General features: G+C 38.8%; 1 long non-coding RNA gene across 2 annotated transcripts in view; it reads right to left on the reverse strand.

Moving 5' to 3' along the window:
- Nucleotides 1-3,249: 3,249 nt before the first annotated feature.
- The window catches only part of Gm38657, a 123,009-nt gene continuing 98,741 nt past the window's right edge, over nucleotides 3,250-27,517 (reverse strand). For both annotated transcript variants that reach the window (XR_878137.1, XR_878136.1), the window contains one exon: nucleotides 3,250-3,419. This is a non-coding gene — a long non-coding RNA (predicted gene, 38657). The remainder of the gene's footprint in view (nucleotides 3,420-27,517) is intronic.

The following is a 27,517-nucleotide window of genomic DNA, read 5'->3' on the forward strand; positions in this document are numbered from 1 at the left end:
GTTTTTTTTCTGGCCTGTTTGGCTGGTATGTTTCCAGGGAATGCTTGCTGGTGTTGGAGGTTAGGGTACGAAGATGACAGGGGGAGATGGTCTGCTTCAGTGCTAGGGGTGACCCTCTGGATTGAGTTTGGGGAAACAGAGTAGAGAATGTCTACTAAAATACTGTCTGGTCATCTTCCAGGTGTACCCTGCTATTGAGGACATCTGCCTGAGTTGGGGGCTGGAACACAACAACAAGGGATGGGGAGGTGACATCACAAGAGGATGGTCTATGGGATCCACAGGAGGCATGGAGAGTGTGGAGGGAAGGCTGCATCTAGTGTTCTGTTGCAGCCCTAGGAGAAACCCTGAGGGGTGACAGAATGGAAAAGTCCCACAGGCAGCCTACCTGGTTTTCTATCAGGCATGGCCTGTCCAGTCACTTGTTTCTCTCCCGACTTCCCATTATGATGACCAAAGAAAGAAAAATTATCCAGAAAATAATTCTCATGCCTGGGAAATGTGGAGGGTGACATGTTGGACAAATGACAATAGACTAAGGAATAGCAAATAACAGGTGAGAGCACACATAATATCTTAAGATCAGAGCACTTCTAGATAAAACTGGGCAGGGTACAGGAAGAAGAAAGTTAAAACATTCCAGGATATATGTCAGTATTCATATATGAGGCAGAGTGATACAAGCACAAGCCTTAGCTAGGTAAGACAGACAGGCTAAGGGGAACAAGAATTGTTTTATCAGAATGTTAACAGGGATAATCTTATGGGTAAGGCAAGAGTCACCACTTACTACAATAAACATGACAGAGAAAATACTTTGTCAGGTGGTTCATTTTTTTGTCCCTGTCTACCTTATTTATAAAACACTCCTTCTATTCCTTCCATGCAAGTGAAACACCTAATTATCAAAATAAAACAATAAAAATATTTTTCTCTAGACTATAGTTCCAGAAATGGTTAAGCATAGATACCAGAAATAACAGAGAATTTACTGGTTAGAAATAAAAACATAAAGAGAGAAATAGAGAGAACCAACAGGTTAAAGTATGGAAACTTGCTGAGGATTCAGAACAAAAGTACATTTAAGACACCTCTTTTTAAAAGGTAAAGAACAAGGAGCTCGAGAGATGGCTCAATAATTAAGAGTATATGTGTTTCTTTTAGAAAAGTTGAGTTTGGTTCCCAGAACCCATATTGGGCAGCTCAAAACAGCCTATAAGCCCAGATCCAGGAGACCCAGCCACCTTCTTTTGGCCTCCACAGGCATATGCATGCAAATGACATATATTCACACAGATACACACACACATATACACATACCAAATTAATAATAATTATTTAATCATAAAAATAGAAATAGATCTACCTGAAGACCCAGCCATGCCACAGGGCCACATGTTCCACTATGTTCATAGTGGCCTTATTGTGATATCCAAAGGCTGAAAACAACCTAGATGTCCCACAACAGAAGAGTGGACACAGAAAATATGGTTCATTTACACGGTGGAGTACTACTCTGCTATTAAGAACGAGGGCATCCTGAGTTTTGCAGGCAAATGAATGGAACTAGAAAATATCATCCTGAGTGAGATAACTCAGACGACAAAGGACATACATGGTACGTACTCACTAATCAGTGGATATTAGCCCCTCCCCCCCCCCAAAAAAAAACCATACAGAATACCCAAAGATACAGTCCACAGAACTCAAAAAGCTTAACAGGCTGAAGGCCCCAAGTGAGGATGCCTCAGTCCCACTTGGGAGAGAGAAGAAAGCAATCACTAGTGGGGAGGGAGGGAGGGACCTGGGAGGAAAAATGGATGGGGTGGGGGGAGACTGGAGGGAGAGGGGAACCTGATCTGGTATTGGGTGAGGGGAAAGGACTGAAGCCCTGAGGGACATCAGAAAGAATGGAAATAGGCAATCTCAGGAGATAGGAGGTTGGGGAGACTCCCCAGAGTGCACCAGAGACCTGGGAGGTCAAAGACTCACAGGACTTAAAAGGGAAGGACATTAGATGAAATGTCCCACAGTAGGTAGAGGGAACTTATAGAGCCCACCTACAGCAGGAAGACAGGACATCAAGTGAGGGATGGGGTTGCCATGCCACAGTCACACCTCTTACTCATAATTGTTCCTGTCTGAAAGAATTACAGAGATGGAAATGGAGAGGAGCCTGAGGAAAAGAAGGTCCAGTGACAGGCCCAAAGTGGGATCCAGCTCAAGGGAGGTCCCATGCCTGACACTATTACTGAGGCTCACATAAAGGGATCTATCATGATTGCCCTCTGAAAGACCCAGCAAGCAGCTGAAAGAGTCAGATGCAGATATTTGCACCCAACCAATGGACAGAGCAGAGGACCCCTGTTGTTGAATTAGGGAAGGCTGAAAGAAGCTGAGGAGAAGAGTGACCCTGTAGGAGGACCAGCAGTCTCAATTAATCTGGACCCCCAGGATCTCTCAAACACTGGACCACCAACCAGGCAGCACACACCAGCTGATATGAGGCCCCCCCCCAACACATATACAGTAGAGGACTTCCAGGTCTGTGTTCAGTCAGAGAAGATGCACCTAACCCTCAAGAGACTGGAGGTCCCAGGAAGTTTAGAGGTCAGGTGGGGTGGGGTTAGGGGCATCCATATGGAGACGGGGTGGGGTAGGGAGGAGGTGTGGGATGTGGAGCAGTCAGAGGGTGGATGGGGGCAGGGAATGGAATATGGAGTGTAAAAACTAAATTAAAAATAAAATAAAATTTAGAAAAAGAAAAAAATCATAAAATAAGAAACAATATAAAATATGTCATTTGGATTCTTTAAAAATGTGAAATTATTTTTTTCCTAAAACAAAGGTACCTAAAGTCAGAAAAGACTGAGTTCAGATGAAAACTATACTAACATTAGGTGCGCTCCTACAGCAAACTACAGAATTATAAGCTGGAGAACATTTTTTCTATTACTCAGAGGAGAAAAATGTAGGAAACACCAAGTATGAATATTACCCAAATATCACCTTGCTCCTTGCATTGAGGTATAATTGGTAGTTTACATTATGCTACTTCCATGACCTGTGGAAATTCAATGCACTATGTTCTAGTTCTTCCTATTGGGTATTTATGCTTTCAGAACATCTCCTCCACTCTAATTTCAATACTTTGTCTTTACACAGAACTCAATTCCTTCCCCAGCTCCCATTTGAAAGTTCACTTATTAGCAGGTTAGTATAGTTGAGGTTAGCTAACTCTTACCTTTTCAATGCATTCCTCTTTGTTTTTCTTTTCCTGCCTGTGCTCCTAACCCTTCAGCATTGCCCATTCATTTAGTCAGTTATTCAGTTGGTAAATATCCATTATCCTGGCCATAAAACAGTGATGCAGATAGCCAACTCCTTGACTTAAGAAAGCTGTCCTTCTAGTGGAGGGCCTAGAAGACAAATATATAATGTCAGGAAGCATATTATTCCTCCAAGATTCCATGACACACTATCACAAACTGGGTAGGGGGCTGTCCAGAAGCTAAAAATGTAAAATAAAGATATTCTCAGGTTCATTTTTCCCCTGATGGCACTAAAAATACATTCATCCTTGCTCCTAGCTTTTGATATCTTGCAATCCTTGGCACTTCTTGAATTATGTTAGCAGGACCACCCCCTCCTTATTCTCTGTATACCTCCCCTATATCATGTTTTTTCTTGTAAAGACAAGAAACCATTACATTTAAAACCCATCTTATCTTAATCCAGTGTGACCTCATCTTAATTTGATTACTTCTGTAATTAAATTTCTAAATGGAGTCACAGTCACATAGGTGTGAATTCAAGAAGTAAAGAGTTTGTCATAGGCTGACATGTGCTCCTCCTTCTCCCCAAAAGTCATGCTCTTACTATTGATTCCCCAGAAAATGACTGTATTTGGATACAGAGTCTTTCAGGAGGTAATTGAGGTTAAGGGAAGCCATTTTAGGAAGCCCTAATATAGTACAAATAATATAGTTCTATGAAGAAGAGATTAGGACACAGAGAGAACACAGAAATCTATAAATTATAAAGAGAAGTTCAAACAATGAACCTTGTTGGTACCTTGACCTAGGGCCTCCTGATTTCTAGAAGTATAAGAAAATGAATTGAAGTTTAAGCCACTCAGTCTGTGGTATTTGCTATAGCAGCCTTGGAAAACTAATGCCCATCACAATAAACTTTAGAAGGGCCATAATTCAACCCACATTAGTGATTTCGTGTCAAGAAAACCCATAAAACAAAGCAGGAGGATAGTAAGAATGATGGGCAGAAGAATTGAAGTTTCTATCTCTAATTACAAAAATTTCTTACACAAAATTATCAGAGTTATGCCATAGAACCTATGAGTAGAGGTAGATATGCTTTTCTGATGAAAAGATAGTAAAAAATATTTTCTTTTTCCTTATACCTGAAATATGTGTGTGTGTGTGTGTGTGTGTGTGTGTGTGTGTGTGTGTGTGTGTGTGTAGTATTTTCATTATTAATTGTCAGGTGGATATTTAGATTATTTTCACCTCCTTGATATTGTGACAAAAGCATCAAAGACATGGCTGAGCACATGTCTGTGTAGTAGAATGTTTTGTTTAATTGCATAAAGATGCCATGTGTTGTGGTATATACCTATAATGCCAGCGTTAGAGAGGCTGAAGCAGGAGAATCATAAGTGTGAAGCCCATATATGCCTCAAGATATCCCATCCAAGAACAACAACAACAAATATGAAGAATTATTAAACACTCACTGCCAGACAATGATCTAAACTTTAATTATATGACATCGCTTGATCCCTAATACAACTATATAACTAATATTTTTATTTTTATTCATTTTACATACAATAGACTTATGAGGACAAAGTGGCTTACCTAAATTCAAATAAGTAGAGCCTATACCCTCCAAACTCTAAATATATTCCTCAGCCACTATGATACACATTATGTTTCACTTTGGTATAGGTTATAAATGAAGACTTGCTGTGTTGAAATATTCTGGGGGAGGGTCAAAATGTCTTCAAATATAAGAGTTTTGTATAAGTGAAGATCAGATAAATGTATGTTTGTATGTACATGTATATGTAGCAGGCATCTCACACATGCACATAATCTACATACATAATACATATATTATTTGCCAAGGATTTCCTTGGTTTTAGATATGAAAAGGGTCAATGGAAACACCCAGCATATAACATTTTGAATCTATTTGTTTTAGTTATGGAGAATGACCTAACAATCCTTGATTTCTCAATGTATGACTTTCTCCAAAGCTAGTTCCTTTTCCAATGTTTTGCCCTTCTATAAACCAATGGTCCAAAGACTTGTTTGAATCTAGGTTCTCCTCATACACTGAGCTGTATGGGAAAGACAGACTACCTTTAAAAAAAAAAGCATTTAAGTAATCAAATCTATGCCCCTAAAAATGAATGTATTTGTTGTGGTAAATCTTAAACTTACCAAATATGCCCTGACAATGAAAACACAACTTAATTAATATGAATACATGCTGTGCGCCTAGATTGGGCAGATCTACCGCTACACTACCCTCTTCCACATCTATGAGACCCCTTAGAACTTGCGGTTTCCCCAGGCCATGTGCTTCTGCTCTGCTTTTCTTCTTCTTCCTCCTCCTCTACATCCTCTCCCTCTTCCATTTTCTCCTTCCTCTCTCTCTCTCTCTCACCTTCTGCTCCACCTTCCCTTTATCTGCCAAAGCATCAGCTCTCCTTTATTTTACAAATTAAGGTGGGAAGCAGGTTTACAGGAGTGCTGACCTGACTGCTGACCCATTCCTTGTTCACAGCCCCTCACAGGAAAACGGAATTAACATCAAATACAATTAGACCCTGGGCTATCCACAACATGTATTAAATGACATGGACTGAACTAGAAACCCCGAAAATGTAGAGCCCCTGGAGGAGGCAAGGCTGGTTATTATGGCACTACTGTGACAGCCTGGGACAGTCAGGAAACCCCGAAGACCCTGACTTAGCAGGTGTTCCTCAGGGAGCCAAAACTGGATCCTGCCAGAGTAAAGTAATCACTCCAGAAATCAAACCAAACAACACCATACCTAAGACCTGAAAAGTGGTCCAGCTACCGGGAAATGGGAGTCTTAATTAAAGCATAGGAAAGGAAAACACAGCTGGGGCCTCTCCTGCTGTGAAGTGACAGAACACCAGTCCCAGTCCCAAACTAGAGACACAGAGGAGAACCCACCATTCCTAAGCCTTCCCGCTGAGTAACATTTATAGCTGATTCCTTTCTTGCTGTTTGTAGAAAGCCTTTATAGATATCTTGAGAATACACTTGATATAGAAAGAGGCCTGCTGTTTGCCTTTCTTACTGCAAAGCTATTGATATTTTAGGAGAGTAATTGAACTTCTCAGTACTAACTTGTTTTCTCTATAAGCTAAAATTCCCCAAAGATTAGTGAGTTTTCAAAGCATATGCAAAAGTAACTGTAAATCTAGTGCCTAACTGGCATTTGTAGTTTTATTAGCCTCTCAGAGAGAAGGAGACAGCCTAACTGTAAAGTATTCTTCCAGTTTAAATCTGCTCTTCCGTCATCTTACACACAGGTACACCTGTACATCTTGATCTTTTTAAAGAATTAGAACCCCCCAAAAATAGGGATTTGTTTTTAATTAACAATTGGTATTTCTCCAAGAAAACTACCATGATCTGCTTGTCTACACTGAAAAGTCGCTTTCATGCCTCACTGTTTTTCGCAGGTTACTGAAATAATGAGCACCGTTAAATAACAGCATTGAAATGAACCACTGTGGCTCATGACCACATTTGATTCAGTGCAAATTAAGGCCTCATTCAGAAGGTTGGTGTCCCTTTCTATCGCTCTCTCCACCCTCCTGTACCCACAATGCACTTCCCTTTCAGCATCAGTAGGTTATTAAAGCAGCTGGGAAAAACACAGGTCAGTGCTCTCCCCTAGCAAGCCCTGACAGTAGAAATGAATCAGAGACTCCCAGCTCCCTCATTTCTTTTCTTAATATCACCCCTACACAGTGGCCAATGTTTTGAATTGCATAGGGCTTCTTAGAGACTATATGTTTCATTTAGATATTCACTATTGGGAGTTTTATCATCTTTGTAAGCATTTTACCAGTGATCTTATAACAGGGAGTTCACTAAATCCCATCATCAGCTGTACCTTAAGCAACTATTATGTAGTGGGCCCTATGATATAGGTTACATCCCTATTGATTTGCTCCCTGACCTCTTACAGCTTACCTTTAGTGGGTGACTGGTGATTTAAACAAGCAACTACAACAACATTCAGTGACTATACAAAAGGTAAGTGTGGCAATAGAAACATACAGTGTTTTTCCAAACACAGAAAAGGGCTTTTTAGAGGATATATCATCTAAAGTAAGATCTGAAACTTGAATGGAAACCACCAGAGTATACTATAAGCAGAGATAAAGTCTTAGGTCACAGTTTGGGGATATGGGGCAAACAATAGGTTTCTGTAATTTATAAATGTGCAGTATGTCTGGACCATGGGGTTAAAAGGAGCCATGTGTTTAGACTTCCTCAAACAGCTTGTTCCACTTTCTAGAGCATTTGCATCATCAAGCTTCAGTGTCTCCTTATCTAAATCCATCAGGTATCCTTATCTTTCTGAGAACAACCTTGGCTAATATTTACAGACAAAATAGAAGCTGCCAGCCAAAATGTCTCACCTTTACACTATCAAATGTAGAAACCACCACCCAGTCCTGACCATCCTGAGTGCTTTCTCTAGCCCAACATTTTACAGCAGACTTATATTATATATATATATTCATTCAGTCTCCCCTCACCAAACAAATCAGCCCCATAAACTTCAAACGTGCTCAACTTTCTTGCATTAAAAAAAATCCTGTCCCATATCCTCCAAGTAAACAATTATTTCCATCCATCTTCTTCACTACAAAACATTTCTTGAGAGTCACGAATATTTGTGACCCCACCTGCACACCTATCATTCTCCAATTCTAACTCATTAACCACATTCAACCTCCACTGGTGGTCTATTCTAAAGTCAGGTTCCTGTACCCCAAGAAGGCAGTTTTCCCTCTTCATCGTCTTTAATGAGTCAAAACAATGGACATGGTGAGCCAACCAACTTCTAACATTCTTTCCTTGGCTTTTTAATCCACTTTTAGCTTTCTTCTGACCTTTATCTTCATTCTTTCTATCTCCCCTTTTTATAGTAAGTCATTCAATGTCTAAGTTCTTCAGTGGTGAGTTTTGGATTCTTTTTTCTCAGTGTAAAATCATTACTCGCTATCTAAAACCATATCACTGACTTCAATTACTATTTTAGGTAAATAATGTATAAATTTATATGTTCAATCCAAAGAGATCTCCTATGGGTCTTATTGCCATGTACATACAAATTTCCCAGCTTTGAATTAGACCTAAGTGTTTCAAATGCAGTTCAAACTCCATTTGTTCAAAGATGAACTCATATCTATCTGCAACCTTCCTTACATACATAACTACACACTTTAAAATGTTCAAGTAGTTCCTATTTTGTCAGATGGTACTATCAGTTATCGATTTTCTCAAGCCAGCATCTTTTACATTTTTCCTACATCTTGCTTCTAATTTATTCCAGACTCCCTTGAATTCTACCTTGAGCATGCCTCTTGAACTCATACTCTTCTTTGCACTCCTGCCATCTTTCTTGTCAAAGCTAGCACCACCTCCTACCTAAACTAGTACAGTGATCTAAACATTATTGTCAGTGTCTCTCATCTTGTTTGGCACAATAGAATGATCCTTTCAAAACATAAATCAGGACTTCCAGTGCAAGTCAAAATGGAATAAGCCTACTAAAATATATCCTACCAATTACAAACAAAATAATACTGTAGATACAAAAGACAACTTCTCAGGGACTCTGCAAGGACTATAATAGAAGGACAATTTGGAAAAGAAGTTAAAGATAAAGGAAGCAACCATTGTGATAGTAGCTTTTCACATTATTCTCTTCTCACATCCATCTCTAATATCAGGTATAGAACTGCAGCAAAAGCAGGTTGCAAAACCTCCAAAAGCAGTACTATAGTTTTAATTATTATTTGATAACAATATGTCTTCCCTCCCATTTTCTATAAATATTAACCTTAATCCATACACTTACTCCTTACCCTTACACATACCCCCTTCCCTATTCCTACTGCAACCCTAAATCTAACTCTAACCCTACCCTAACACTAACCCTAACCCTAACATGGACACTAATCTTATTCTTAACCCGAAGCCTTGCACTAACCCTAACACTAAATTTAGGGGAAATGTAAAAGAGTAATGGGCTCTTCCAAGTGAAAAATATAGAAAACAGAAAGAAAAAAAACTGAAGAAAATATTTTCAGATAGGTGAAATGGGTCAATAGGTAAAAGTACCTGCTACCAAGCCTGCGAATCTGAAATCAATCACCAGAATCCATGCGGTGGGAAAAGAGAACAGACTCCTGTAAGTTGTACATGCATGAACAGACACACACTAAACAAATGCAAACAATCCTAAATAAATTGTATTAATCTGTGGGTTATGTGCAGTTTTCTGTAGTTTGTGTCTCTACTCTTGTCTATTAAAATCAACAATAAAGACTTGTCTGAATGTTCCATGGCATCAGATAGTGATCATCCTTTGGAAAGACCACATCAGTAAAATCACAACCATCTCTAAGGCCTCTCTCATGGTCTTTCTGGACAATAAAAATGAAAAATAAACTCGGACTCTAATGTGAAAAATAATGAGCAGATAATCTATCAGGATTAAAACTTCTAGTGAGCCTATCAGTCCCTAGCAAGATGAGCCCCATTTACTGTTTTGTCCTGGTTACCACCAAATACTAGCGTTTAGGAACAGCCAGGTTTAACGGGAAAGTGTGACAAGACAAGACTGAATTTATCTCAGATACAGTCAGGCATCTGTTGTCAATTTCTTTCCCAATCTACCAGTTTCATCAATGTTCAAATAAACTTAAAAGCAAAATGCCTAGAATTTTGGCTTCCACCCAAAAAGCTAGACAACCAGATATTAATACAGATTATCATCACATGAAAATTGCTCTCCTAAGACATTTTAGAGAAATGGCGATTTTTTTTACATCCTTATAACATTTCTGCCAGCACTGTTACTTATAATAACTTCATGGAAGCTTAAATCTATCACATTCCTTTCTCTATAGAAAATGCAGATCTTTCTAACCATTCTGGTTCTTAACATTGTGAAAACATAACATACTGTCTGCCATTATATAATGCTCTAAGTCACCCGGTATGATTGGAATTTTAAAAAAGAAATGCCACCACTTTGCTGATCATTATCATTTTTCTCTTTTGATGGTTCTGGGCAGCACGTCAGATCACACCTGGGATACACCAAGGCTACTTGCCATTCTTCTAAGAAGATTTCATGATTAGGAGCCGAGGTAACAGACAGCACTGTGACACTGTGGACAATTGAGTTGCTGGATTTGGAGGCAGAAATGAATGTTGATTAGTGTCTGTTTCCTTTTGGGGAGAAGAAAGAGGATGTTAAGGTATTCTTTTTCTTGCTTTTCCCAGATAAATGAGAGAAAAAGGCAGCATGCCATAGCTAACAACTCTCTCTGCTCCATTACTCCTGGCCTAGCATCTGAGAGCAGTAAATGATCTCACTGATTAGAAAATGAATCTTGAAAATTCAAGAGCCGCACAGAATACTGCCCCAGAATTGTACAGGTATTTGAATGAATGCTGGAAAATAAATTTATTTAAAATTACCAATACACTATTATAGATGTATATTTTGGTGCAATGATTACCATTAGTAATATGGTTGGAACATTTTCATAATACGGAATCATTTTGATATTCATGTATGTTTTTGAAAATTATAAATTTATCTCTATTCATGCTGATTAATAGGAATACGAGCCTTTATTATTGAAATATAGATTCCTTTGGGGTTGAGAAAGTTTGTATCTCAGTTGGATAAGAAAGATTAAGAGAAGTCATAAAATTGAAATAGTGATAGTGATGACTATACTTTCATTTTTATAATATATTGGACATAATAATATGGAAAATTAGTTGCTCCCTGAGTATAAGGTAGACATTTTGAGAGGTACATTAACATCTTCAACCACTTAGTGCAGCATTTAGCAAATTGTATCCCCAGGTCAATAAATAGCACTATAATGGTCAGGAACAAAGTTAGAAAGTGAAAAATGCATTATCTGCTATGTTCAAAGTAGCTACATTGCCCCATGAAATCTGGCCAATGATTACATAATACAAAATACTGAGGATTATTAATTTGAAACATAAAAGTGTGATGCACACAGGTGTGTGTGTGTGTGTGTGTGTGTGTGTGTGCATAATGAGGCAAATAATTAAACCAAAAATATTCAACAAGAAATGGTCAAAAGTAATAGGTTTTGCTTCTATCTCATCCTTATCAACTGTATCTTTTGGGAAGAAAGATGCATGATCCATTCATTCATCAAGATCTCTTCATTCAATGATACCCCCCCAAAACAAAACCAAATCAGATACAAACATCTCTTGACAAACACAGCCCATGATGAAATTAAAACACATGCCAAATCATATTTATCTTGTGGCTTACCAATGAGCATCAAGTAATATAAAATAAAGGTAAAAAAGAAATAAACTGAATTGGGAAGATACAAGGAAATAAACTTATCAATAAAAGCAAGTTTGTGGAGGTGCCCGCACGGCTGGGGAGGCGGCCTAAGCCACAGCAGCAGCGGTCGCCATCTTGGTCCAGGACCCGCCGAACTTAGGAAATTAGTCTGAACAGGTGAGAGGGTGCGCCAGAGAACCTGACAGCCTCTGGAACAGGCAGAAGCACAGAGGGGCTGAGGCAGCACCCTGTGTGGGCCGGGGACAGCCGGCCACCTTCCGGACCGGAGGACAGGTGCCCGCCCGGCTGGGGAGGCAACCTAAGCCACAGCAGCAGCGGTCGCCATCTTGGTCCGGGACCCGCCGAACTTAGGAAATTAGTCTGAACAGGTGAGAGGGTGCGCCAGAGAACCTGACAGCTTCTGGAACAGGCGGAAGCACAGAGGCGCTGAGGCAGCACCCTTTGTGGGCCGGGGACAGCCAGCCACCGTCCGGACCGGAGGACAGGTGCCCGCCCGGCTGGGGAGGCGGCCTAAGCCACAGCAGCAGCGGTCGCCATCTTGGTCCGAGACCCGCCGAACTTAGGAAATTAGTCTGAACAGGTGAGAGGGTGCGCCAGAGAACCTGACAGCTTCTGGAACAGGCAGAAGCACAGAGGCGCTGAGGCAGCACCCTGTGTGGGCCGGGGACAGCCGGCCACCTTCCGGACCGGAGGACAGGTGCCCACCCGGCTGGGGAGGCGGCCTAAGCCACAGCAGCAGCGGTCGCCATCTTGGTCCCGAGACTCCAAGGAACCTAGGAATTTAGTCTGCTTAGGTGAGAGTCTGTACCACCTGGGAACTGCCAAAGCAACACAGTGTCTGAGAAAGGTCCTGTTTTGGGCCTTCTTCTTCGGCCAGGAGGAGGTCCAAATACAAGATATCTGCGCACCTTCCCTGTAAGAGAGCTTGCCAGCAGAGAGTGCTCTGAGCACTGAAACTCAGAGGAGAGAATCTGTCTCCCAGGTCTGCTGATAGACGGTAACAGAATCACCAGAAGAAGAATCTCTAAACAGAGTCAACTATAACTACTAACTCCAGAGATTACCAGATGGCGAAAGGTAAACGGAGGAATCTTACTAACAGGAACCAAGACCACTCACCATCACCAGAACCCAGCACACCCACTTCGCCCAGTCCAGGGAACCCCAACACACCTGAGAACCTAGACCTAGATTTAAAAGCATATCTCATGATGATGGTAGAGGACATCAAGAAGGACTTTAATAAATCACTTAAAGAAATACAGGAGAACACTGCTAAAGAGTTACAAGTCCTTAAAGAAAAACAGGAAAACACAATCAAACAGGTAGAAGTCCTTACAGAAAAAGAGGAAAAAACATACAAACAGGTGATGGAAATGAACAAAACCATCCTAGACCTAAAAAGGGAAGTAGACACAATAAAGAAAACTCAAAGCGAGGCAACACTAGAGATAGAAACCCTAGGAAAGAAATCTGGAACCATAGATTTGAGCATCAGCAACAGAATACAAGAGATGGAAGAGAGAATCTCAGGTGCAGAAGATTCCATAGAGAACATCGGCACAACAATCAAAGAAAATGGAAAATGCAAAAAGATCCTAACTCAAAATATCCAGGAAATCCAGGACACAATAAGAAGACCAAACGTACGGATAATAGGAGTGGATGAGAATGAAGATTTTCAACTCAAAGGTCCAGCAAACATCTTCAACAAAATTATTGAAGAAAACTTCCCAAATCTAAAGAATGAGATGCATATGAACATACAAGAAGCCTACAGAACTCCAAATAGACTGGACCAGAAAAGAAATTCCTCCCGACACATAATAATCAGAACATCAAATGCACTAAATAAAGATAGAATACTAAAAGCAGTAAGGGAAAAAGGTCAAGTAACATATAAAGGCAAGCCTATCAGAATTACACCAGATTTTTCACCAGAGACTATGAAAGCCAGAAGAGCCTGGACAGATGTTATACAGACACTAAGAGAACACAAACTGCAGCCCAGGCTACTATACCCAGCCAAACTCTCAATTATCATAGAGGGAGAAACCAAAGTATTCCACGACAAAACCAAATTCACGCATTATCTCTCCACGAATCCAGCCCTTCAAAGGATAATAACAGAAAAAAACCAATACAAGAACGGGAACAACGCCCTAGAAAAAACAAGAAGGTAATCCCTCAACAAACCTAAAAGAAGACAGCCACAAGAACAGAATGCCACCTTTAACAACTAAAATAACAGGAAGCAACAATTACTTTTCCTTAATATCTCTTAACATCAATGGTCTCAACTCGCCAATAAAAAGACATAGACTAACAAACTGGCTACACAAACAAGACCCAACATTTTGCTGCTTACAGGAAACTCATCTCAGAGAAAAAGATAGACACTACCTCAGAATGAAAGGCTGGAAAACAACTTTCCAAGCAAATGGTATGAAGAAACAAGCAGGAGTAGCCATCCTAATATCTGATAAGATTGACTTCCAACCCAAAGTCATCAAAAAAGACAAGGAGGGACACTTCATTCTCATCAAAGGTAAAATCCTCCAAGAGGAACTCTCAATTCTGAATATCTATGCTCCAAATACAAGAGCAGCCACATTCACTAAAGAAACTTTAGTAAAGCTCAAAGCACACATTGCGCCTCACACAATAATAGTGGGAGACTTCAACACACCACTTTCACCAATGGACAGATCATGGAAACAGAAACTAAACAGGGACACACTGAAACTAACAGAAGTGATGAAACAAATGGATCTGACAGATATCTACAGAACATTTTATCCTAAAACAAAAGGATATACCTTCTTCTCAGCACCTCATGGTACCTTCTCCAAAATTGACCACATAATAGGTCACAAATCAGGCCTCAACAGATTCAAAAATATTGAAATTGTCCCATGTATCCTATCAGATCACCATGCACTAAGGCTGATCTTCAATAACAAAATAAATAACAGAAAGCCAACATTCACATGGAAACTGAACAACACTCTTCTCAATGATACCTTGGTCAAGGAAGGAATAAAGAAAGAAATTAAAGACTTTTTAGAGTTTAATGAAAATGAAGCCACAACATACCCAAACCTTTGGGACACAATGAAAGCATTTCTAAGAGGGAAACTCATAGCTATGAGTGCCTTCAAGAAAAAACGGGAGAGAGCACATACTAGCAGCTTGACAACACATCTAAAAGCTCTAGAAAAAAAGGAAGCAAATTCACCCAAGAGGAGTAGACGGCAGGAAATAATCAAACTCAGGGGTGAAATCAACCAAGTGGAAACAAGAAGAACTATTCAAAGAATTAACCAAACGAGGAGTTGGTTCTTTGAGAAAATCAACAAGATAGATAAACCCTTAGCTAGACTCACTAAAGGGCACAGGGACAAAATCCTAATTAACAAAATCAGAAATGAAAAGGGAGACATAACAACAGATCCTGAAGAAATCCAAAACACCATCAGATCCTTCTACAAAAGGCTATACTCAACAAAACTGGAAAACCTGGACGAAATGGACAAATTTCTGGACAGATACCAGGTACCAAAGTTGAATCAGGATCAAGTTGACCTTCTAAACAGTCCCATATCCCCTAAAGAAATAGAAGCAGTTATTAATAGTCTCCCAGCCAAAAAAAGCCCAGGACCAGACGGGTTTAGTGCAGAGTTCTATCAGACCTTCAAAGAAGATCTAACTCCAGTTCTGCACAAACTTTTTCACAAGATAGAAGTAGAAGGTATTCTACCCAACTCATTTTATGAAGCCACTATTACTCTGATACCTAAACCACAGAAAGATCCAACAAAGATAGAGAACTTCAGACCAATTTCTCTTATGAACATCGATGCAAAAATCCTTAATAAAATTCTCGCTAACCGAATCCAAGAACACATTAAAGCAATCATCCATCCTGACCAAGTAGGTTTTATTCCAGGGATGCAGGGATGGTTTAATATACGAAAATCCATCAATGTAATCCATTATATAAACAAACTCAAAGACAAAAACCACATGATCATCTCGTTAGATGCAGAAAAAGCATTTGACAAGATCCAACACCCATTCATGATAAAAGTTCTGGAAAGATCAGGAATTCAAGGCCCATACCTAAACATGATAAAAGCAATCTACAGCAAACCAGTAGCCAACATCAAAGTAAATGGAGAGAAGCTGGAAGCAATCCCACTAAAATCAGGGACTAGACAAGGCTGCCCACTTTCTCCCTACCTTTTCAACATAGTACTTGAAGTATTAGCCAGAGCAATTCGACAACAAAAGGAGATCAAGGGGATACAAATTGGAAAAGAGGAAGTCAAAATATCACTTTTTGCAGATGATATGTTAGTATATATAAGTGACCCTAAAAATTCCAACAGAGAACTCCTAAACCTGATAAACAGCTTCGGTGAAGTAGCTGGATATAAAATTAACTCAAACAAGTCACTGGCCTTTCTCTACACAAAGAATAAACAGGCTGAGAAAGAAATTAGGGAAACAACACCCTTCTCAATAGCCACAAATAATATAAAATATCTCGGCGTGACTCTAACGAAGGAAGTGAAAGATCTGTATGATAAAAACTTCAAGTCCCTGAAGAAAGAAATTAAAGAAGATCTCAGAAGATGGAAAGATCTCCCATGCTCATGGATTGGCAGGACCAACATTGTAAAAATGGCTATCTTGCCAAAAGCAATCTACAGATTCAATGCAATCCCCATCAAAATTCCAACTCAATTCTTCAACGAATTGGAAGGAGCAATTTGCAAATTTGTTTGGAATAACAAAAAACCTAGGATAGCAAAAACTCTTCTCAAGGATAAAAGAACCTCTGGTGGAATCACCATGCCTGACCTAAAGCTTTACTACAGAGCAATTGTGATAAAAACTGCATGGTACTGGTATAGAGACAGACAAGTGGACCAATGGAATAGAATTGAAGACCCAGAAATGAACCCACACACCTATGGTCACTTGATCTTCGACAAGGGAGCCAAAACCATCCAGTGGAAGAAAGACAGCATTTTCAACAATTGGTGCTGGCACAACTGGTTGTTATCATGTAGAAGAATGCGAATCGATCCATACTTATCTCCTTGTACTAAGGTCAAATCTAAGTGGATCAAGGAACTTCACATAAAACCAGAGACACTGAAACTTATAGAGGAGAAAGTGGGGAAAAGCCTTGAAGATATGGGCACAGGGGAAAAATTCCTGAACAGAACAGCAATGGCTTGTGCTGTAAGATCGAGAATTGACAAATGGGACCTAATGAAACTCCAAAGTTTCTGCAAGGCAAAAGACACTGTCTATAAGACAAAAAGACCACCAACAGACTGGGAAAGGATCTTTACCTATCCTAAATCAGATAGGGGACTAATATCCAACATATATAAAGAACTCAAGAAGGTGGACCTCAGAAAATCAAATAACCCCCTTAAAAAATGGGGCTCAGAACTGAACAAAGAATTCTCACCTGAGGAATACCGAATGGCAGAGAAGCACCTGAAAAAATGTTCAACATCCTTAATCATCAGGGAAATGCAAATCAAAACAACCCTGAGATTCCACCTCACACCAGTGAGAATGGCTAAGATCAAAAATTCAGGTGACAGCAGATGCTGGCGAGGATGTGGAGAAAGAGGAACACTCCTCCATTGTTGGTGGGATTGCAGGCTTGTACAACCACTCTGGAAATCAGTCTGGCGGTTCCTCAGAAAATTGGACATAGTACTACCGGAGGATCCAGCAATACCTCTCCTGGGCATATATCCAGAAGAAGCCCCAACTGGTAAGAAGGACACATGCTCCACTATGTTCATAGCAGCCTTATTTATAATAGCCAGAAACTGGAAAGAACCCAGATGCCCCTCAACAGAGGAATGGATACAGAAAATGTGGTACATCTACACAATGGAGTACTACTCAGCTATTAAAAAGAATGAATTTATGAAATTCCTAGCCAAATGGATGGACCTGGAGAGCATCATCCTGAGTGAGGTAACACAATCACAAAGGAACTCACACAATATGTACTCACTGATAAGTGGATACTAGCCCAAAACCTAGGATACCCACGATATAAGATACAATTTCCCAAACACATGAAACTCAAGAAAAATGAAGACTGAAGTGTGGACACTATGCCCCTCCTTAGAAGTGGGAACAAAACACCCATGGAAGGAGTTACAGAAACAAAGTATGGAGCTGAGATGAAAGGATGGACCATGTAGAGACTGCCATATCCAGGGATCCACCCCATAATCAGCTTCCAAATGCTGACACCATTGCATACACTAGCAAGATTTTACTGAAAGGACCCAGATGTAGCTGTCTCTTATGAGACTATGCCGGGGCCTAGCAAACACAGAAGTGGATGCTCACAGTCAGCTAATGGATGGATCACAGGGCTCCCAATGGAGGAGCTAGAGAAAGTACCCAAGGAGCTAAAGGGATCTTCAACCCTATAGGTGGAACAACATTATGAACTAACCAGTACCCCTGAGCTCTTGACTCTAGCTGCATATGTATCAAAAGATGGCCTAGTCGGCCATCACTGGAAAGAGAGGCCCATTGGACACGCAGACTTTGTGTGCCCCGGTACAGGGGAACGCCAGGGCCAAAGGGGGGGAGTGGGTGGGTAGGGGAGTGGGGGTGGGTGGGTAAGGGGGACTTTTGGTATAGCATTGGAAATGTAAATGAGCTAAATACCTAATAAAAAATGGAAAAAAAAAAAAAAAGCAAGTTTGTGGTAATTTTGATGGCAAAGGTGATATGGTAGTCTGAGAAAAGCCATCCAAATAAGGAGACCAAAGCTAGCAATAGAGCTTGCAGATCAAACTCTAATGGAAGAAAAGGCTTTAGAACCTAGTTTTGAATTCCTATCACTTATCAAATGAGGACACTGAGATCCAAAGGATCAGAAAAACTTGTAAAAAAAAAAGTCACACTCGATCAGTTACAATGAGTAGACTAGAAGTTCATATTGGTACTTCTTCTATTTAGTATTAAATAATGACAAGAAAAAGCATAAAGTGAAGATATTATCCTTACCCATGAAGAAGCTAAGCTATTTTTCTGATAGTTTAAAATGCTTTGACTCCTTCAAAGGTGCCATCTTATACCAGGCAAAGTCAAATTTTTGTTACTTTAACATATCCGTATTTACTTGTAATTTTAAAAATGCAATTATAATGTATTAGTAAATTTCCTAAAATGAACTCAACCTGCTATGCCTAAACTCATTCCATCCCTTCTTTGCTGCACTATGTATTGAGCCCTGAAAAACAAAACAATGGTCTTCAAAGAACAGAGCTAGCAGATTGTATTATTTAATACTCCTGGTAGACGATAGTCATTGTTTACGAGTGGCATCTGGCCAAGATTTCAGGTCTCAAAGAGTATCTCAACTGTCTTCAATCATTGCATCTCCCACGATTAAAAAGGCATATTGAGATTTCTAGAACCCACAGCAATCAATCTGCTTGATTAATGAGATTTTTTTTAAGCTTTTTGTTTTCCTGGCACTGGCTCTCAAAAAAAAAAAAAAAAAAAAATGAGATGCTCATTTCCTCCTCCATTTGTGGTTGCTAGGAAAGTGAGAGATTTGATGATAAATATTTTTTATCTTCCAATTCCTTTCTCCCTTATGGTGGGGTTATTGCTTTATTCAGCTCCAGAGCTAAGGAAAATGTATGCCATGTCATTAATAATAAACAAAGCTGTAGTGTGTGTGCAATAATGAATTAAGCTCATCCCAGCCCATCTGTGCATCACCATTCACAGGCATCTTGTCAAGTGAAGGTTCTGCACAATCCACAGGTCCTCCATCCCCTCATTATGTAAGTAATTTGTGGGATGAGGCGAGGTAAGTCATAAAACATTATTATACAAAGTGAGTAACCTCTTTTCCCAAAGAAGCGGCTGGCGGTGAAATAAAATTCTAGCTTTTGTTGCTTCAGGTTTAAGGGGGAGGGGACAAGAATAGAAAAATCCACAAGGCTCAATTGATCTTGGTGAATCAAAACAGAAGAGTCTCCCGTATAAATTAAGCCGCTGAGGAAGAGTGCAAATCATTCTGCACTTGTTCACTTTTCCATTGCTTCATTAAGTTAGAATGACTTTCTCAGCGTGCTAGCAAGTCTTTTCCAAGTACCCCTCTGTAAAAGATTTCAGTTGCAGCATTTCTCTTTTTTTATTATTTTTTTCACTTTACATTCCAATCACAGCCACCCTCCCTCCTCTCTTCCCAGTTCCAACCCCACAAATCTCTCCCTCGTTGCCCCTACTATCTCTCCTTAGAGAAGGCGAGGACCCGGGTACCACCCAACCCTGGAGCATCCAGTCTTAGCAGGTCTAAGCACATTCTCTCCCACTGAGGCCCATCCGAGCAGTCCAAGTATGGGGGAAGGGGATCCAATGGCAGGGAACAAAGACAGAGGCAATCCCTGCTGCACTGGCCAGGGGACCCACATGAACACCAAGCTGTACATTTGCTTCAAATGTGTAGGGGGTCTATATCCAGCTCCTGTATGCTCCTTGGTTGACGTCCCAGGCTTTGTGAGCCCTCATGCTCCCAGGCCAGTTGATTTGTGGGGGCTCCCATGGTGTCTTTGACCCCTACAAATATCAACTTGCTCACCTCTATTCCCAACTCTTCCACAAGACTCCCAAGCCTTTTCCCGATGCCTGGCCATGAGTCTTCCCACCGATGCAACCATGGTAGGCCCCTATCTGCAAGCACAGCAAAGTGTCATTAATAGTGTCAGGGGTTGGCTCTCTCAAGTTGGGATAGACATTGATTGGAAGTTCCCCAAGTCCCTTCATCTTAATCCCTGCACATCTTACAGGCAAGACAAATTCTGGGTTGAAGGTCTTTTGTGGGTGGATTGATGTCTTCCTCCTTCCCCTGGAAGTCCTGCCTGGTCACAGCATTTCTACTATCTCCCTCTATTAATCATTCCTAGGTAAACAGTACTGTCAGGTCCACTGTTATCTTTTACTCAAAGGTCTCCACACTTCCTTGACCAATCCTTAGTGTAACACATGCCCAGATCAGTATTTCTGATTCTGATTCAGCTGATCTGAGATGAGGCCTGCAATTTGCCATTCCTAGCAAGCCCCAAGCAATGCCAATGCTAGCTAGCATCTATAGGCTTCCTTCTGAGAAGGAACATCTTCAGGAAGCCATCTCCCTACCCTGGCAATTTCAACTCATCATGCAAAAAAAAAAAAATAGATAAAGACACCTATATAAACAAGATAACTTTTAAAAATATTTTACATAGATGAACTGGATCGTGCCTCTCTGTATTTCTTTTTTTCTTATATTACAATAGCCAGTGACACCCCCTGCCCATGGTTGGGGAAGTAGCACAAACTAATAAATACTGAAGGGCTCTCATTAGTGATAATGCTATAAAAGGGTTCTTCTAGTGTTCATTTTCAGAATGCGATCTTTTCACCTAGTTGATAAGATCCCTAAGCAACAAGAATCATTTACTAGTCCCTAACAAGCTGTCAAAAAATAATCCCATCAACATTTCTGAATACCTACTATATGACTGATGCTGTGTTGAGACTCCGAGATGCTTTTAAAAATAAGAAAAAACTAACATATTATCAAGGAATTTAATAGAAAGGGTAATGTTCTCCCTCAATCACTTAAACACAGCATATTTTAGAAAGCTAAATAAATCCAACACTGGGCAGGCATGATCATTTTACAATTTAAAGAATAATTTTCAATTTCAGCCCTTTAAATTAAAATCATTTCCTATGCCCATACATGTTTTTAAATTCTTTTGAAACAGAAAAGACTTCAAGGACAACAACTATTTTGTGAATCCAATGCTTCCATCTGTCTATTATAGAGAAATAAACGACAGCAAATCAAATGATCACATAGAAACAAATAAGGAAAATGAAAATAACAAAAACTGTACTCAATTCTTGAGAACATTTGACAGCACTCTACCACTCTACTACTGGATTGGAAAACTTCCATAAACTATCTATCTAGAAAGACATTTTCTTTTACTTGTTACTTAGCAGTCCAGTTACACAAGGTTAAAAAATATAATTTCCATATTCCTTATCTAAGGGGACTCAATCAAGCAAGACTCCTTTTAACTTTCATTGGGACAAAAATGAACAGATGTTAAACACATCTGTCCTACTTCAAAATAATAATAATAATAATAATAATAATTAATAATAATAATAATAAATATCACTGTGGTAGCAAAGGCAGAGCTATGAACTCACTCTATTGGGGCTTTAGCCTCAACAGAAAAGTGTTTTAAAGGTAGCTGCTATGGTGAAAATATCAAGAATGATAAAGCCCAACATTTTAATTATCAACCTGAAAACATAGCTATTGGTCTTTTACATCCTATCCTACAACATTAACACTGATATTCCAACTGAAACTTTCTTGATGCCTTTTGGGGAACTGAAAAAAAAAAAGCCTGAATACTTGACATTTTTGGTGCAGCAACAGTGACATCCAGTGGGTACCAAGATTACCCCGAAATTCTTTGTAAACTCAGTAGAAAGTTAGGCTATTTCCACAACTGTTGCTGGCTACCATAGCCATGCCATAAGAGAATCATACATTCTTAACTTCCTTGAGATAACAATCTATTTTGTTATTACAGAAGTTAATAGACCAAACAAAACTTGCATCTCATCAAATTGTCCAAGATGTTGCTATAGTTTCTTTCGGAGTCAATGTTGCTTATTCTAACAAATAAATAATAAATTCAGAAAGTTTTTATTTTATAGGTAATATTCTTTAAATATTTGCTTTGTTTCTCAGTGAGTTATTGACTTTGTACCATTTGATCATCTGAAGTATTTCCAATTATTAAAAGCTTTCTAAAGTTTAAGGAAAGAACCTCCAATGTCCAATGTTAGGTCTTTCATTGTATATTTTTATTATGCATATATGTACAAATGTATGTATAAGTATATATTTGCATGTATATTGAATATGCCTTAAATATATAGAGAAATAAGAATAAATACATATAGAATAAGTTTCCACTTTGCATTGGGTTAGTAGTTAATAAAGTTATGTAAAGCAAATACAATGTTCATGGATTTTCAAACTTTCTTTTAGTCATCTGTTTCTATTACTACTTCAAGCTATTGCTCCCATTTCAGTATTAAGCCTCTAAATATATTTCAATATAATTTCTAGGAAAATAGAAGTTTAATTGCTTTGGAGAAAATAATTGTTTCCCATATATGACTTTCTCAGGCTTATTGCGAAGAGGCTGCATAGACCCTGGGAAGCTATCAGAAGAGCCATGGATACCACTGAAATGCTTTGGAGGGTAGAATTCTATCTTAAGGTGGTTTGTGGAAGAAACACTGTTGCTGTACCCAAAATGCCAAATGTCAAATATCAGAGTTTCTTTTTTCAGAAGGTTCACTTCATTAGCCCAAATGAGCTCCCATTTTGTTGGGGACCTAAGACTCTGACACAAAATAAAAAAAAAAAAAAAAAAACACTCAGTAATTTATTTAGACATACTTCAAAAAAAGGTGATCCATCAAATATAAGATCAGATTTCCCATATAGAAAAAAAAAGAAAATTGAACTATATGTGATTTCAAAATTAGTAGAAAGGTCCAAATTTCTGGGCTCTGCTACTAGTGCAACAGTCATTAAAAAGCATTAGGATAGGTCCATTAAGGGTTGTTTTTTTCCTAGAGAAACTAAATGGCAGTGTAAGATACACATGTAATGAAAGGTAAATAAACTAAAAACTTCATACAAACATTAAACAAAATGAGAGTCACCCCTAAGATATTTACTCTTCTGAGCTCACCCTTCCCAGTATGATAGCTACCAGCTATGTAGCATGGGAAATATGGTCATTCTGGACTAATGTCTTTAAGTATAAACTATATAGCAGAATTAAGGCAACATTAAAGAATTTAAAATAACTCATTACTAAAAGATACAGCAAAATAAAAGCCATATATAACAAGCCTTCAGCTAATGTTACATTCACTAGGGAAATGATGAAAGCTTGAGCCAAAACTAGGCAAAGATGTCCTGTTCATCACTTCTGTTCAATATAGTATGAGAGGTCAACAGGGGGGCAATTACACACAAAAAAAAAAGAAGGAAGGAAGAAGCAAAACTATTCCTGCATACAGATGACATGATTTTTATATGGAGAAAACACCTAATGTCTTCACTAAACAAACAAAAAAAAGCCAAAACTAATGAATCCAATAAGGTAGCAGAGTACTAAAAACAGTCAGTACTCAATCTATATACTAACAGTTAGCCACATTGAAAAAATAAACACCACACATACAAACACACAAAACTCTTTTGCCAGGTAGAATGGTACATGCCTTTAGTCCCAGCACTTAGGGGACAGAAGTAGCTGATCTCTGAGTTCTAGGCTAAAGTAGTCTATAGAATGAGTTCTGTAAGAGCCAAAGCTACAAAGAGAAAGCTCATCTCAAAATACAAAAAAATATAAATAGGTAGATGGATGGATAGTAGATAGATAGATAGATAGATAGATAGATAGATTGATAGATTGATAGATTGATTGATTGATTGATAAATTGATAAATAGATAGATATCTGGCAGGAGGTGGCATCTCTAGGGCATGTCAGAGACCCAGGCATGGATGAGGGACGCTCCAGGAAGTCTATGGGGATGATTCCAGTTGAGACTCCTATCAGTGGGAGATATGTAGCCTTAAGTGGCCACATTATGTAGCCACCAGGACTCCAAGTGAAGGGATAAGGACAGCAACCCATCCACAAAACCTTTGACTCAAAATGTGCCTACAAACAGTGCAGGGACAAAGATGGAGCAGAATCTGAGGGAATGGCCAACCAATAACTGGCCTAACTTGAAACTCATCCCATGGGCAGGCACCTATCCCTAACACTATTAATAATACTCTGTTCTGCTTGCAGACAGGAGGCTCTGAGAAGCTTCATCTAGCAGCTGATAGAAACAGACCCACAGCCAAACAGATGGAGCTCCGAAAGTCTTGAGAAAGAGTTGGTAGAATTATTGAGAACCCTAGAGGGGATAGGAACTCCACAAGAAGACCAACAGAGTCAACTAACCTGGACCCTTGGGAGCTACGAGAGGCTGAACCACCAACCAAAGACCATACATGGGCTAGATCTAGGCTCTCCACACATATGTAGCATATGTGCAGCTTCGTCTTCATGAAGGTACCCCAACAACTGGAACAGTGGCTGTCCCTGACTCTGTTGCATGCCTGAGGATCCTATTCCCCTAACTGGGCTGCCTTGTCTGGCCTCCATGGGAAAGGATGCACTTGCAGTGACTTAATGTACCAGGGTGAGTTGATAACCAAGGGAGTGGGGGGGGGGGGCACAGTCACCCTTCTCAGAAGAGAACGTGCGAAGGGAGGGGAAGGGCTATATGAAGGAGGACCTGGGGGTGGGGTGGGGGCTATGATCAAGATTTTAAAATAAATAAATAAATAAATAAATGGAAAAGGCAAAATTTTAAATAGATAAATGAATAAGTAAATAAATCATAAGAAACAATGCGTATAATTCTAAAAAAAAAGAAAAACAACTTTGGAATAATCACAAAATGAGGGTTTGTAAGATAGCTCAATGCATAAAGGCATGTGCCACCAACTCTGATGACCTGAGTTTGCTATCCAAGGTACACATGGCAAAAGAAGAGAAATGACTCTCACAATTTCTCTTTAGACATGTGTGTATGTGTAGTGTATATATATATATATATATATATATATATATATATATATATATATTGTAAAAGATCTATACACTTTAAACTATAAACCACTGAAGAAAAGGTGAGAAAAGAAAAGTATGTGGGAATATATCCCACACTCATGGACTAAACGAATGTTATTTAAATGTCTGTACTACCTAAGGCAATCTATAGATTTAGTGTGATTTCTATTAAGATTAAACATCTAAAAGAAAGAGAAAGCATGGTAAGAAAAGATTGTACCCAAAAATCATGACTTCATACTCAAATTCACACAGTAACTGCTTTCAGGGAAGAATTGGCAAAGGAATTATAGCCCATTGTCCACAGGACCATTGAGGAAAGACAAGATACTTGAACACATTTAAGACAAATTGGATGGAATAAACAAGGTACAAAGAACCCAAATATCATATGAACTCACTCACATGTAGGAGCTAAAAAAATATCTTATAAACATACTGTAAAATGATGGTTACCCAAAGGCATGGGTGAAATGGGTAGTAGAGAGATGTCAGTCACAGGATAAATTTTTCCAGTTAAATAGAAGGAATAAGTTCAGGATATATGCTGTACAATATGGTAGTTACAGTTAATAATATATTGCATATTTGAAAATGATAAGAAAATTAGTTATAAAGTGTATTTAACCACAAAAATAACAACTATGTGAGAAAATGCAGATGCTAATTACCTGGAGTTAGTCATTTAAGTGTGCATACATACTTCCAAAGATGATGTTGTACACAGTAAATAGATACAACTTTATGTCAATATAAAAATGAAACAGAGATGCAAAAACAATTAATGTACCGATTATATCATACAATGACAGCATTTCAGATGTGCTTGGTTAAATAAAATACATTATAACCATGATTTCAGAGGCTGGGGGTGCATCTCAGTGGTAGAGCACTTTCTCAGCACATTCAAGACCAGCATGTTCACTATCCAGCATGGAAGAAAATTATGTTACATATTTATTCTCATTTAAATGTGGTTACTAAAATGGTTTAAGTGAAATTGTGCTTTCTATGTATTATACCTCTATTAGACAGCATTGCTCAAAGTAATATGCAAGGATGAATACATATTAGCTCATATAAAAATCTTCACAGATAATTAATATACCATTATCATCTAATATATTTATCTACTCCTCACTTGCTCTGGGAATGCTCCTTGCTTTGGAAATTTGCATGTATTATTTAAGTATACTTAAAATTGAAATTAGTGAATACAGTTTCAAAAAATATCCATTGGCTGTATAGGTAAAAAATAGAGAGGCATAGTTAAATGGTTAGATTTATAGATCTTGAAGCAAAAGTAACCAATATCATATTCAAGGCCTCACTTTTACTAGTTGCGCAATGGCAAGGAAGTTATTCAAGCCTTTTGTGTCTGTTTCCTCAAATAAAAAATGGAAATAACAATTGAATAAGTGAGTGCATTGAGGATTACTACTTATATTAAGTCACTCATGACAAAGGCTGTCAATTACAAAGCACTATTATTCAATATACATCTGGTTTATTCTTTATTGACAGCTTAAAGACAATGAACATGTGATACCTCCAAATATTCTAGGAACTTTAAGACACATTGAATATATACATACCTTTAAATTTTTATTGCACTCTTAAAATTACATAATTTATGTAATATGCTTTCCTGGGGAAATAAATTACTTGCAATGTTGGTTAAATCCATAATGTATTCTTTGATTTTTTTTTTCTATGAAATCATCTTTTCCTTTACTGCTCTCTTAAACACCCATGTTTTTTTCCCTTCTCACTCCTCATACTTTAAAGCTCATCCAGTTGAACATTTCACTCTTATATATGGCTCTAGAAAGCACTTTCTACCTATTTCCCTTCTAATCACAAACATTACTCCTTCCTAATCACATATACCCATTTTCAGTTCTGTCTTTCACAAATTTCTCCATCCACTTCAGCCTGCCTTGTTCACCTCCCCAAATCCTCATAGTTTTCATTCATTCAATTAATTTTATTGCCTGCTTACATTAGAATCAAGATATGAAATACCCAGAAAAAATGAGACAA

Source organism: Mus musculus, chromosome X, assembly GCF_000001635.26.
Source record: "Mus musculus strain C57BL/6J chromosome X, GRCm38.p6 C57BL/6J".
Taxonomy (NCBI): domain Eukaryota; kingdom Metazoa; phylum Chordata; class Mammalia; order Rodentia; family Muridae; genus Mus; species Mus musculus.